The sequence below is a fragment of the Chinchilla lanigera genome, unplaced genomic scaffold (genome assembly GCF_000276665.1).
Source record: "Chinchilla lanigera isolate Chin_1 unplaced genomic scaffold, ChiLan1.0 scaffold00032, whole genome shotgun sequence".
In the NCBI taxonomy this organism is placed as follows: domain Eukaryota; kingdom Metazoa; phylum Chordata; class Mammalia; order Rodentia; family Chinchillidae; genus Chinchilla; species Chinchilla lanigera.
This window is the reverse complement of record NW_004955433.1, coordinates 474,667-486,063: the sequence shown is the minus strand read 5'-3', so window position 1 is coordinate 486,063 and position 11,397 is coordinate 474,667. Positions and strand designations below refer to the sequence as shown.

Below are 11,397 nucleotides of genomic sequence, written 5' to 3'. Positions count from 1 at the left end.
GGCTCCTCGCAGCCCTTTGAAAACTCTTTTCCACCAGTGAGCGCTGCAGCCCTGAGCCCTGGCGTCCCGGGACCCGAGCCCTCGGTGCCCTGAACCTCTGCGGAGCCCGGTGAGTGCACTGGCCGGGTGTGAGGCGGGAACGGGAGGTGGGTTTTGTGGGTACATTTTGATAGGAAAGGGCGCAGCGCTCAAGAGAGAGGACTGGGTCTGCGCCCTCACAGACGCGTAAGACGGTGAGTTAGGACAGAAACTGACAGTTCTGTGTGTGTGTGCGTGTGCGCTTGTGTGTGTGTGTGTGTGTGTGTGTGTGCGTGCGCGCGTACGTGTGCATGTGTCTTGAAATGATAAGGTGGTGCAACCGATTCTGGTTCGGGCCAGTTGGTGAGGGTAACTCCTCTGCTTTCCTGCAGGTGTGTGAAGATAAATAGAGCTGATACAGGTCCAGTTAAGCCTTACTCGGAAGGAAAGCTGAGTTCCTTCCACAGCTGAAGGATAAATGTGGTAACAACAGTATTTTGAAGGAACTGACCAGTCAGTTATATTTTCTAGTCCCAGAACGCGAAGTTCGTCCACAAATTTGGTTGTTTTACTACAGTTATTGATTTCCTGTTTGTATTTTTCTGTGGATAGTTGAGTTTTAATAATTATAAAAATTATTTAGCTTTTTGTATTTCTAATGAAAATATTTTAAATGTTCAAATAATACAAAAAATACCAAAACCATTAGATTGTAAACCTATCAATATTTTATTTCCCTATATAATTGTAGAAATAGAGAATCCCTTTCTTTTTCATTAAAATATATGGATTTATAGTAAGAGACAATGTTAGGCGTCATGTTTTAGGCCCCAGACGCTACTCAATAATTCCCTTTGAGCACATTCTTTTGTATTACAGAGTGTTAAAATACCACACACACGTGCAAAACCTATTTTTGTAGTGTATATCATTAAGTGCTTACACTGTTCATGTGAAGCATTTGAAATAATCATAAGTATGATAAGTGGAAGGTAAACTACAACCTAGAGTGGAAAGTTTCTGTGAGGAGACACATTAGAATGGGTACGGGGGGATCAAAGTGTCCGCTCTGCTTAATAAATCTGCATCCTCAAAAAAAGGGAAAGATCAGTCATATAATTTGGTGACAGTAGTGGAGAAACATGTTGGGTATTCAGCGAAGCTTTTCCTGATTTTTTTTTTGTTGTTGTTTTTCTCCGGTACCGGGAACCGAACTCACGACCTTGCACTTGCCAGGCAGGTGCTTTTGCCGCTGAGCTAAGTCCCCAGCCCCGCTTTTCCTGATTTACTTCTGAGGGAAATGTCCTGCACAGGTGTCACACGGGGATGCAGTGGAGATGGAGGAGTGGAGTGGGAGAGCATCCTCAGTGCTGCCTCTCACACCCAGCCCTCCATGGTCTCCGTGAGCTTTCTGAGATGGCTGGTGTGTTTGTCCTTGTTCTTAACCTAAGTGTTCTGGGACACAATAGGATGATCAGAGTCTGGTTTTATATGCTCTTTGGTGACTGGCTCTCATTCAGTGATAAATCTAGATATTCTCGAGGGGTAGTTGGACCTCATGTTCTATAAATACTATCTAAATATTTCTGTCAAGAAAAAATATTTTTAAAAATTTTTGATTGTTATATAGTAATTAAAAATGTGTATGGTTTAGTGTGACATTTCAGTTCACATATACAGTAACAATGATCATATCAGGGTAGTTTGTGTTTATCATTTCAGATATTTTATCTGCAATTTTTTGACAGGATTCTAATTCTGATACAGTCTGTGTCAAGTGGAAATCATCATACTATGTTGCTTACTCTGGCCATAATTTTGCATTCTTCCCTTCTTCCAATTACCTGTGTTTTTTGTGGATCTACTCTGACTCTCAGATTTGTCTCCTCCTTTATGCAGGATCTCTCTGTGGCAGCAATTCTAAATTGAACAGTTTTAGTAAAAATTAAAGAGCCCAATGACTACCCTTTATATATCTATAGGTGTATGAATTAGGATTCACTAATGGAACAGATCTATCATCTATCTATGTATCTATTTATCTATGTATCTATGTATCTATCTCTATTATCTATATCTATCATCTACCTATATCTACCTATTTTCTATCTATCTATCTATCTATCTATCTATCTATCTATCTATCTATCTATCTATCATAAATGACCCCTGAAGAGCTAGGGATGGAAGAATGTAAAAGTACCATCTGAACCCTGGAGAGCTGGACAGTCCAATCAGAGTTAGACAACTTGTGGCACTCTGCAGAGGCCCTAGCAATCTATATCAGGAAGCACAAGGGCCTGCACTGGATGGCTGAAGAGTCAGAACTGGAAGCCTGGCAATGGAGCGCCAAGGCCAAGGTGAATACTGAAGCTCCTATGAAGGAGCAGAAGCAAGGGTTCCTTCTTTCCCTTCTTCCCTATCCAGGCTGTAAGCCTAGGATTGGGGCTTCCCACATCCAGTACAGGTCTTCCTGCATTAGCGAGTTCATCATCCGGACACACTCAGAACTCTGCTAAGCCAATCAGCCACTCATTTCTTATTCAAGTTTACTCCGCAGTTAACACTCAGCAGACAACCAGTCCTTGTCAGCTTAGCAACCAGACGCATTTCTTAAACTATAGATTCCAAATGCAATATGAAGTTCACAATTACTCATAACATGGTGCAGTTATTCTGTGTACAAAGGAAAGTGCATTGATTCTCTCCCCACAAAGGAACTTGTCCTAGTTACTTTCCTTCTTGCCAAGACAAAGTGGTACAGAATTCAGGACCAGATCAAATGGGAGACAGTAGCACCAGAGAAACTTTGGAAGGCAGTTTTATTTTGCTAGTGGGCTAGTGGGAATCTCAGTTCAAATCACTAGTCCCATTTTGAGGTTACCAATCCCTTATATAGGTTTTCAGAAGGAAGCACAAAAGGCAGATAACAGAATATTCTGTAGTTTGTTACATACATCTTTGTCATTAATTGCTCTGCAGAATTTATTCTTACAGAAACTAATAAGTTACTACTGTATAATATGGGGGAAGAATCAATCACTGTCTGAGACTGAGCAGAGGTGTCGTTGAGGTGATAACTCTCTGGGACTTGAAAGTAGGCAAAACACCACCGTCAGGCTAAGTTGCACTTATCTTGCAGCTGGCAGCGACAGTGTCAAAGCTTCCTGAGTGTTGTAGCTCTCGAATTATGAGAACAGACTGTTTCCCAGTCTCATCCTTGAACAGTGTTAGATGTATACTAGTGTGAGAAATATAAGATTTAAAATTTTCTTTGCATTTAAAATAGCCTCTATATTTCCCCCTTTTCTTTTACATGGAAAGTTGTTAAATGAAGAAAATCTGTATTTGGTTTATGAAGACATGGGGAGAGGGCTCATGTTATGGTTCGTGTCTAGATGTCTCCCCAAAAGCCTCATGCAATCATGGGGCAGGCTTCTAGAGTTTTTAATTGATCCATGGTTCAAAGCTGGGATTCTGGGAGTGAGTACCACACTTGCCCTGGGGTGGCAGCTTGTATACAGTATAAGGGAGGGAAAGGGGCTTGCTCTCTGCTGCTCCTCCCTTTGCTCTTACTGCTTTTGCTATTTTCCCCTGCCCTGAACTGTTGCCCTCTGCCATGTGCTACTCTGCCTTGGAGCCAGCCTAATGTGTACTGAAACCTCCACAAACGGTGAGCTAAATAAACCTTTCCTTTCTTAGTTTTGGACGTCAGGTATTTTGTCTCAACAATGAGAGAAAAATGACCAAGACAGCTCACAAGGTTTGTAAAGCAAAGATATGAGCTCCCTATAGAACTTGTATCTTCTCTTTTAACAGCTTCTGTGGAACGAAATTTTGGAAAGTTTTTATCATTCACAGTGATGCCATGAAAATTCAGCTATTTACTTTTAATTTCCTAGTTGCCAAGCTTTACATGATTTCCTACATGCTCATTTTCCAGAGAGTGGAGTGCTTTAAAGGATAACTATTTTGGTATAGAAGCAATTACTCAGAGATTACTTTGTTTGTGGTAGCTCACTTATGCTATGCTTGCAAGTGGCTCCCTTGGATTTTCCAGGTTCATATTTGTAGAGTTTCATTAATGTGTGGCTTCATACTTTCATCTGTTTTGGAAAACATTGGCCAGCATTTGATTAAATGCTAATTCTGTTCTATTTTTCTTCCTCTCTCTGGCCCCCCTAGCAATTATACTAGACCTTTTCTTTCGGTCTTTTTATTCCTTATGCTCATTCAAGTTGTTATATTTTTGGTACTGTTTACTTTTCTGAATTTGTTTATCCAGGTTATTTTTCAGTTTTTCACTTATCAAGGTTATAATTTCAATCACTTTTAAAAAGGCTTGTTCTGGTATTTTGACACAAGGTGTCACCATCTAATTTTTTTTTTCTATTTTAAAGAGAGTAGTACATGAGAAAAAAACAAACAAAAAAATAGAACAGTGGCAGCATACCAGTATCATGAACATAAACAAATCAAAGCAAGAACATTCAAAGCGATACAGGGTCTCAAGACAAATTAATACAAATCAACAGTGGTTGTTACATTGCATATCACTATCCTCAACTACATTGCTCAGATTATCAGATGTAAGAATGAAAGATTGTTCAAACCATTTAAGAGAATAAGAAAATAATTCTTCGATAAAACATTAGAGATAATATAGAGTTTCACTAGACAAGATGATAGGAGTTCTCCATTGTAATTCCATTGCATATTGTTACCTTCAAATCAGTTGCTCAGTCCACCAGACAAAAGCATGTAAAGTTGATCAGAACATAAAAAATTATGAGTATTAACTGTTCATTTCAATACACTATCAGACATCAGCAATACAGTCTTTGCAGCTATTCATACATATATTTATGTTTGGCCTTCCTTCTTTCTTTTTTCTTCTCTTCCTTATCCCAGTCATTCCTTCCTTTGAGCAATTTCTTTCCCTTTCCTATCACCTATTGTATGTTTTGAGTTTGACCTAGTCTTTCAGGTTCCTACACCAAGAAGACAATATGATGTTTACCCATCTGGGTCTGGTTTATTTCACTTATGAGTATGGTCTTTAGTTGCGTCCATTTACCTACAAAAGTCTCGAGATTATCTTTTTTAATAGCTGAGTAATATTCTATTGTATAAAAATACCACAACTTTTTTTATTCACTCCTCAGTGGGTGGGCATCTGGGTTGTTTCCAAGTTTTAGCTATAACAAATTGTGTTGCTATAAACATGGGTGCACATATATCACTGTGGTAGGATGTCTTTAATTCTTCTGGGGAAATACCCAGAAGGGGAATAACTGGGTTAAATGTGACTTCCAATCCTAGTGTTGTGAGGAATCTCCACATTGATTTCCACAGTGGTTTCACCAATCTACACTCCCACCAGCAGTGGAGTAGCGTTCCTTTCTCCCCACAGCCTCTCCAGCATTTGTTATTTGCTGCTTTCTTCATGATAGCCATTCTTTCTGGTGTGAGATGGAATCTCAGTGTTGTTTTAAATTGCATTTCTCGAATGACTAATGACGTTGCACATTTTTTCATGTATTTATTCGCCATTAGTATCTCTTCATTAGAGAAGTGTATCCATCTCAGATGCCCATTTTGGATTGGGTCTTTGAATTTAGGGGGCCTGATTATTTTTAATTCTTTGTATGTCCTAGATAGAAGTCCTTTGTCTGAGGGGCAGTTGGCTAAAATTTTTTCCCAATTTGTGGGCTATCATTTTACTCTATTGCTGAATTCTTTAGATTTGCAAAACCTTTTCAATAAGATGAGATCCCAGTTGTTGATTCTTTGAAGTATTTCCTGTGCAGTTTGGTTTTTGTTCATGAACTCTCTGCCTACCCCTATATCATCAATATTCTTACCTACTTTCTCCTCCAATAAATTTAGTGTTTTGTTTTAATATTTGGATCTTTGATCCATTTTCAATTTAATTTAGTGCACAGTGAAAGACATGGGTCTAGTTTTAGTATTCAGCATGTGGAAAGTCAGTTTTTCCAGCAGCATTTATTAAAGAGAGTATGTTCCTTCCACTGAAAATATTTGGTCCCTTTGTCAAAGAGAAGGGGGTTAGTGTTTTTGCAGTTGTGTCTGCATCTCCTAATCTGTTCCTATGATCCTCAGGTGTTTTTTTTTTGTTAGTACCATGTTGATTTTATCACAGTACCTTTGTATTATAATTTCAAGTCAGGGATTGTGATGCCTCCTGCCTTTCCTTTGTTTCTCAAGATTTCTTTTGCTATTCTAGGCCTCTTCTGGTTCCAGATGAACTTTAGGATTATTTTCTCTAGATCTGTGAGGTATACTAATGGTAGTTTAATTGAGATTGCTTTGAATCTGTACAACAATTTTGGGAGTATGGCAATATTCACAATGTTGGTTCTTCTTATCTGTGAGCAAGGGATATCTTTCCACTTTCTGATATCCCCTTCAATTTCTTTTTTCAGAGTACTATAATTTTCACTGTATAGATCTTTTACTTCTTTTGTTAGATTGATTCCTAAGTATTTCATCTTTTTTAGATGCTATTGTGAAAGGTGTGGTTTCCCTAATTTCTCTCTCAGTCTGTTTGTTACTTGTGTACAGGGACACTATTGATTTTTGAGTGTTAACTTTGTATCCAGCTATGCTACTGAATTTGGTTATTAAATCCATGAGCATTTTGGTGGAGTTTTTGGGGTCTTCTGTGTACAGTATCATGTCATCTGGGAATAATGATATTTGCACTTCTTCCTTTCCTATCCTTATTCCTTTTATTTCTCTCTCTTGTCTAGTTGCTCTAGTTAATGTTTTCAGAACTATATTGAATAGGAGTGGTGACAGTGGATACCCTTGTTCAGATTTTAAAGTGAAAGCTTTCAATTTTTGACCATTTAGTATGGTGTTAGCTGTTTGTTTATCATAGATGGCTTTGATCAGCTTGAGGTAAAGGCCATCTATTCCTATTTTCTGTAGGGTTTTCAACATGAATGAGTGTTGTACTTTGTTGAAGGCTTTTTCTTCATCGATGGAGATGATCATGTGATTTTTGTCCTTGGCTCTATTGACATGGTGTATTACACTAATTGATTTATGTAATGTTGAACCATCCCTGCATTCTTAGTATGAATCCCACTTGGTTGTGGTGTATTATCTTCTCGGTGATTTGTTGTATTCTATTTGTTAGTATTTTACTGAGAATTTTTGCATCTATATTCATTAGAGAGATTGGTCTGTAGTTCTCTTTCTTGGTTGGGTGTTTGTCTGTTTTTTGTATCAGGATACGACTTGCCTCCAGGAATGAATTGGAGAGAATTCCTTCCCTTTCAATTTCATTAAGGAGTTTGAGAAGAATTAGTGTTAAATCTTCCCTAAATTGCTTGTAGAATTCAGCTGTCAATCCATCAGGACCCGATCTTTTCTTCATTGCCAAGTTTTTAATTACATTCTCAATTTCGCTGGCTGATATTGAGTTATTCTGGATTTTTATATCTTCTTCATTCAGCTTTGGTAATTCATATGTGTCTAGAAATCTGTCCATTTCCTCTGTGTTTTCCATCCTATGAGAGTAAAGATTTTCAGAGTAGGTATTGATGATCTTCTGACTTTCTTCAGGATCAGTAGTGATTTCACCCCTTTCATTTTTTATTGCATGTACTTCAGTTTTTCTTTCCTTTTTTTGATAAGGCTGGCTAGGGGTTTATCTATTTTATTTATTCTTTCAAAGAACCAACTTTTTAGTTGGTTAGTCAACAGCACAGGAGCTGCACTGAACACTGAGGATCTTCATACTCTTGCCCTACCACTCACACACAATCAAGAGAGTGAGGCTGAGCAATTCTTTCATTATTATTGTCATTTCTTTTTTTCTCTGAGAGAGTAGTTCTGATCTGATTTCTTCTATAGCCTAATGGAATTGTGTCTTTACTTCAGTTGCTATGATGTCAGAAATTCTGGTGTGTGACTTCCAAGCTCTTCTATGTTGATATCTCCTGGACTTGTTCTGCGTTGGGTAGAGATCTGAGATTTCATTTTTCTCCTTCATTTTGTCACTTTTGAAGATCCTGAGTTTCCCTGGGGCTCAGTGTCACTCCTGTGATGATGTGAGTGTAGCAGGGTGAGGCTCCCAATGCTTTCTGGGGCTCTCTGTGGCTCCTGCAATGGTGTTGTGGAGTGAGGTGTGGTCACTGAGGCTCCTGAAGCTGTCTGGGGCTCAGTATGGCTCCTGAGGTTGGGTAGGGGCATAGGGCCATATTTAACTTTTAGGTTTTACTCTTTTTAAAAACAATCTGCTTCTTAGGTGATAATCTATGTTTTAATTTGATTTCTTGAACATATTTAGCAATTTTATTTAATGTCACCATTTGATAACTCCTGTATGGATAAATACTAGTCTATTTCTCTGTTTTCATTTTTGGAAATTTAGGTCTTCTCGGGCATGCATGGTAATTCAGAGTGAAAATGGGGATGACAATATCTTCCTTGAGAGTGGGTTATCTTTCCTTTAGCAAAGAGTGAACAGATCATCATGCGGAAGCAGAGCTGGTCTATTTTCAGTCTGCTCATTTTCCCAGGCCATAGTCTTTCAGATCTCAAAAGTTTTGCATTTCCAGGGTTCTTAGTCTTTGATAGGGCTGTAAATCTATGTTTCCAAGTGGAGGGATTGCTGAATTATTTGCTTAGATATTTTACAGCATTTAAGAGGCCCACACTAGCATCATCTTTCTGCTTGGTTTTCCTGAACTATTCCCGAAGCAGGCACAGTTTGTTTGTGCAGATATCAGGAGGGGAAAGCACAAGGTGTTGACTGGGTTAAGACTGGTCCTTTCTTTCTAGGAGTCTGGGTCTTCAAATTCTGGAAGCTTTGGTTTCTCTCATTGGAGAGCTCTTCCCACAGTGGCTTCTCATGCTTTGTCTGCTTCTCTGGGATTGTTCTCTTGAGCATGATTTGGTTGAAATTGCTGGTCAAACAAATGTAGGTAGAGAGGGAGTATTGCATGAATAATTTTGACTTTTAAAAATGAGAACTAGGCAGCCTGCTTCTGGCTCCTGTGCATGCCCTGTACTGCCTGGAGACATGGTATCAGGTGGTCCACAAACTGTTGACCCTGCATTTTGTGTTTGGGTTCTGCCTGCACCCTGAACTGCCTGAGGACACAGGACCACTGGTGTGTGATTGTGCTCCTGGGTCATATGCATGCCCTGAGCTGCAAGGGAACACTGGATCAGACTGTCTGTCATCAGCTGACATCACAGTTCGCATCTGAGACATGGGAGAAGTAGGTACACTTCACCATCTGCTGGGAGACCCCAGACTAAGCAGCACATCTCAGTGGACATTGAGGGGCAAGCCTGACCACCAGGAAAACTAGGGACACTAGCAACCTTTGCTGAGCTGCCAGGAAAGAGGGAGACTGAGCATTCTGCATCCAGTATCAAACATAGCAAGACGAAGGACTAAAGCACAGTCTCAGAACTCCACAGCACTCAGAACAAGTCCAGCAGACATCGACATAGGAGAACTTGGTAAACACATAAAACTGCTGAAATGATTGCAATGGAAATAAAGAAATAAGGCCATAAAGGAGATGAGATCAGATATAATCTCTCAGGCAAAAAATGAAATGACAATAATAATGAAAGAATTGCTCAGCATATCTAAATAAGAAATATACATATATAAAAATGAACATAGGCAATGAATGGAAACATTAAATGAACAATATAGGAGTGACTTAGAACAAATAAAACAGATTCAGAGAAACATCCACAAAATCAAAGCTTCCATTGAAAGCTGGCAAAACCACTTGAATGAAGTCGAAGATAGAATTTCAGATTTTGAATATAGCATGGCAGCTGGTGATCATGAAAGAAAGGATCTCTTAAAATCAACAAGAAACCAGGAAAAATCAATTCACCAGCTGCAAGATGAGGCAAAGAGGAATAATGTATGACTAATAGGAGTCATTGACAGCAGGAGGCAACACAAATGACATAAAAAGAATATTCACAGAAATAATAGCAGAAAATTTCCCAAGCATGGAACCAGAATCTGATATACAGTAAATGAGGCATATAGAACTCCAACTAGTCATAACCAAATAAAACCACACCCAGAACTAATAATCAAGATCCCACATATCCAGCAAAAGAACAGAATTTTTTTTTCCCCCCTCCGGTACTGGGAACCGAACTCATGACCTTGCACTTGCCAGGCAGGTGCTTTTGCCACTGAGCTAAATCCCCAGCCCCAAGAACAGAATATTAAAAGCTGCTAGAAAAAAGAAACAGATTACCTATAAAGGAAAGCCCATGAGAATCATGGCACGCTTCTCAACACAAACCATCTAGTTGAAAAGAGTTTGAAGCAAAGTATTACAGGTCTTGAGACAAAAAAGCTTCCAAGCAAGACAGATGTATCTTGGCAAATTATTCTTCAAATTCAATGGAGAAATAAAATATTTCCATCATAAAGAATAACTGAAGAACTTCATGAGTGTCAAACTATTCTTACAAAGAGTACTAAAAGATATTCTAGACAGAGAAAAAATGACCACAAATTCAAGAACAATAGAAAGGAACCATGAAGAAGAGCATGAAATTAAACAGGTAGAAAAAGTAGGAAACTAAAAGCAGGTAAATAACATGACAATGATAAGTCAACACATATCAGTTAAAACCATAAATGTAAATGACCTCAATTCACCAGTCAAAAGAAATAGACTTACAGGGTGGATTAAGAAACAAAATTCAACCATATGCTGTATACAGGAAACACATTTCACATAAAAGGAAATCTGTAGACTGAAAGTCAAAGGATGAAAACAATCCACCATGTAACAGGATCCCAGAAAAAAGAAGGTGTAGCTATTCTGTTTGCAGACAATGTAAACTTCAAACCAAGAACAATCAAAAGAGATAAAGAAGCTCAATACATACTTGTTAGGGGAAAACTGGAAAAGAAAGAGGTAACAATCATAAACATGCATGTACCAAATATCTGAGCACCAAAGTATATAAGACAAATCTTAACAGACATGAAACCTCAAATAATTAATAACACTATTGTAAGAGGGGACCTCAACACCCTTTGACACAAAGAGATAGGTCAACTAGACAAAAAATCAGCAAAGAAATAACAGATCTGAACCAAATCTGTGAATAAATGGACTTAGTAGATGTATGCAGAGTGTTCTACCCCATAACATCAGAATACACATTTTTCTCAGCTGCACTTGGGACTTTCTCTAAAATAGACCACATTCTAGCCCATAGAACATACCTACCTAAATGCAAATGAATTGAAATTATCCCATGCATATTATCTGACCATAGTGCAATGAAATTGGAAATTAATGACAAAAGGAACTCCAAAAACTCCATAAACACTTGGAAATTAAA

General features: G+C 38.5%; 1 protein-coding gene across 1 annotated transcript in view; it reads left to right on the top strand.

Annotated features, from left to right (window-relative positions):
• The first annotated feature begins 8 nt into the window (after positions 1-8).
• Positions 9-11,397, top strand: part of LOC102007264 (ATP-binding cassette sub-family G member 2-like) — an 86,874-nt gene continuing 75,485 nt past the window's right edge. Inside the window, exon 1 of the mRNA XM_005388159.1 lies at positions 9-109. The gene's annotated coding sequence lies outside the window, so the exon portion shown is untranslated. The remainder of the gene's footprint in view (positions 110-11,397) is intronic.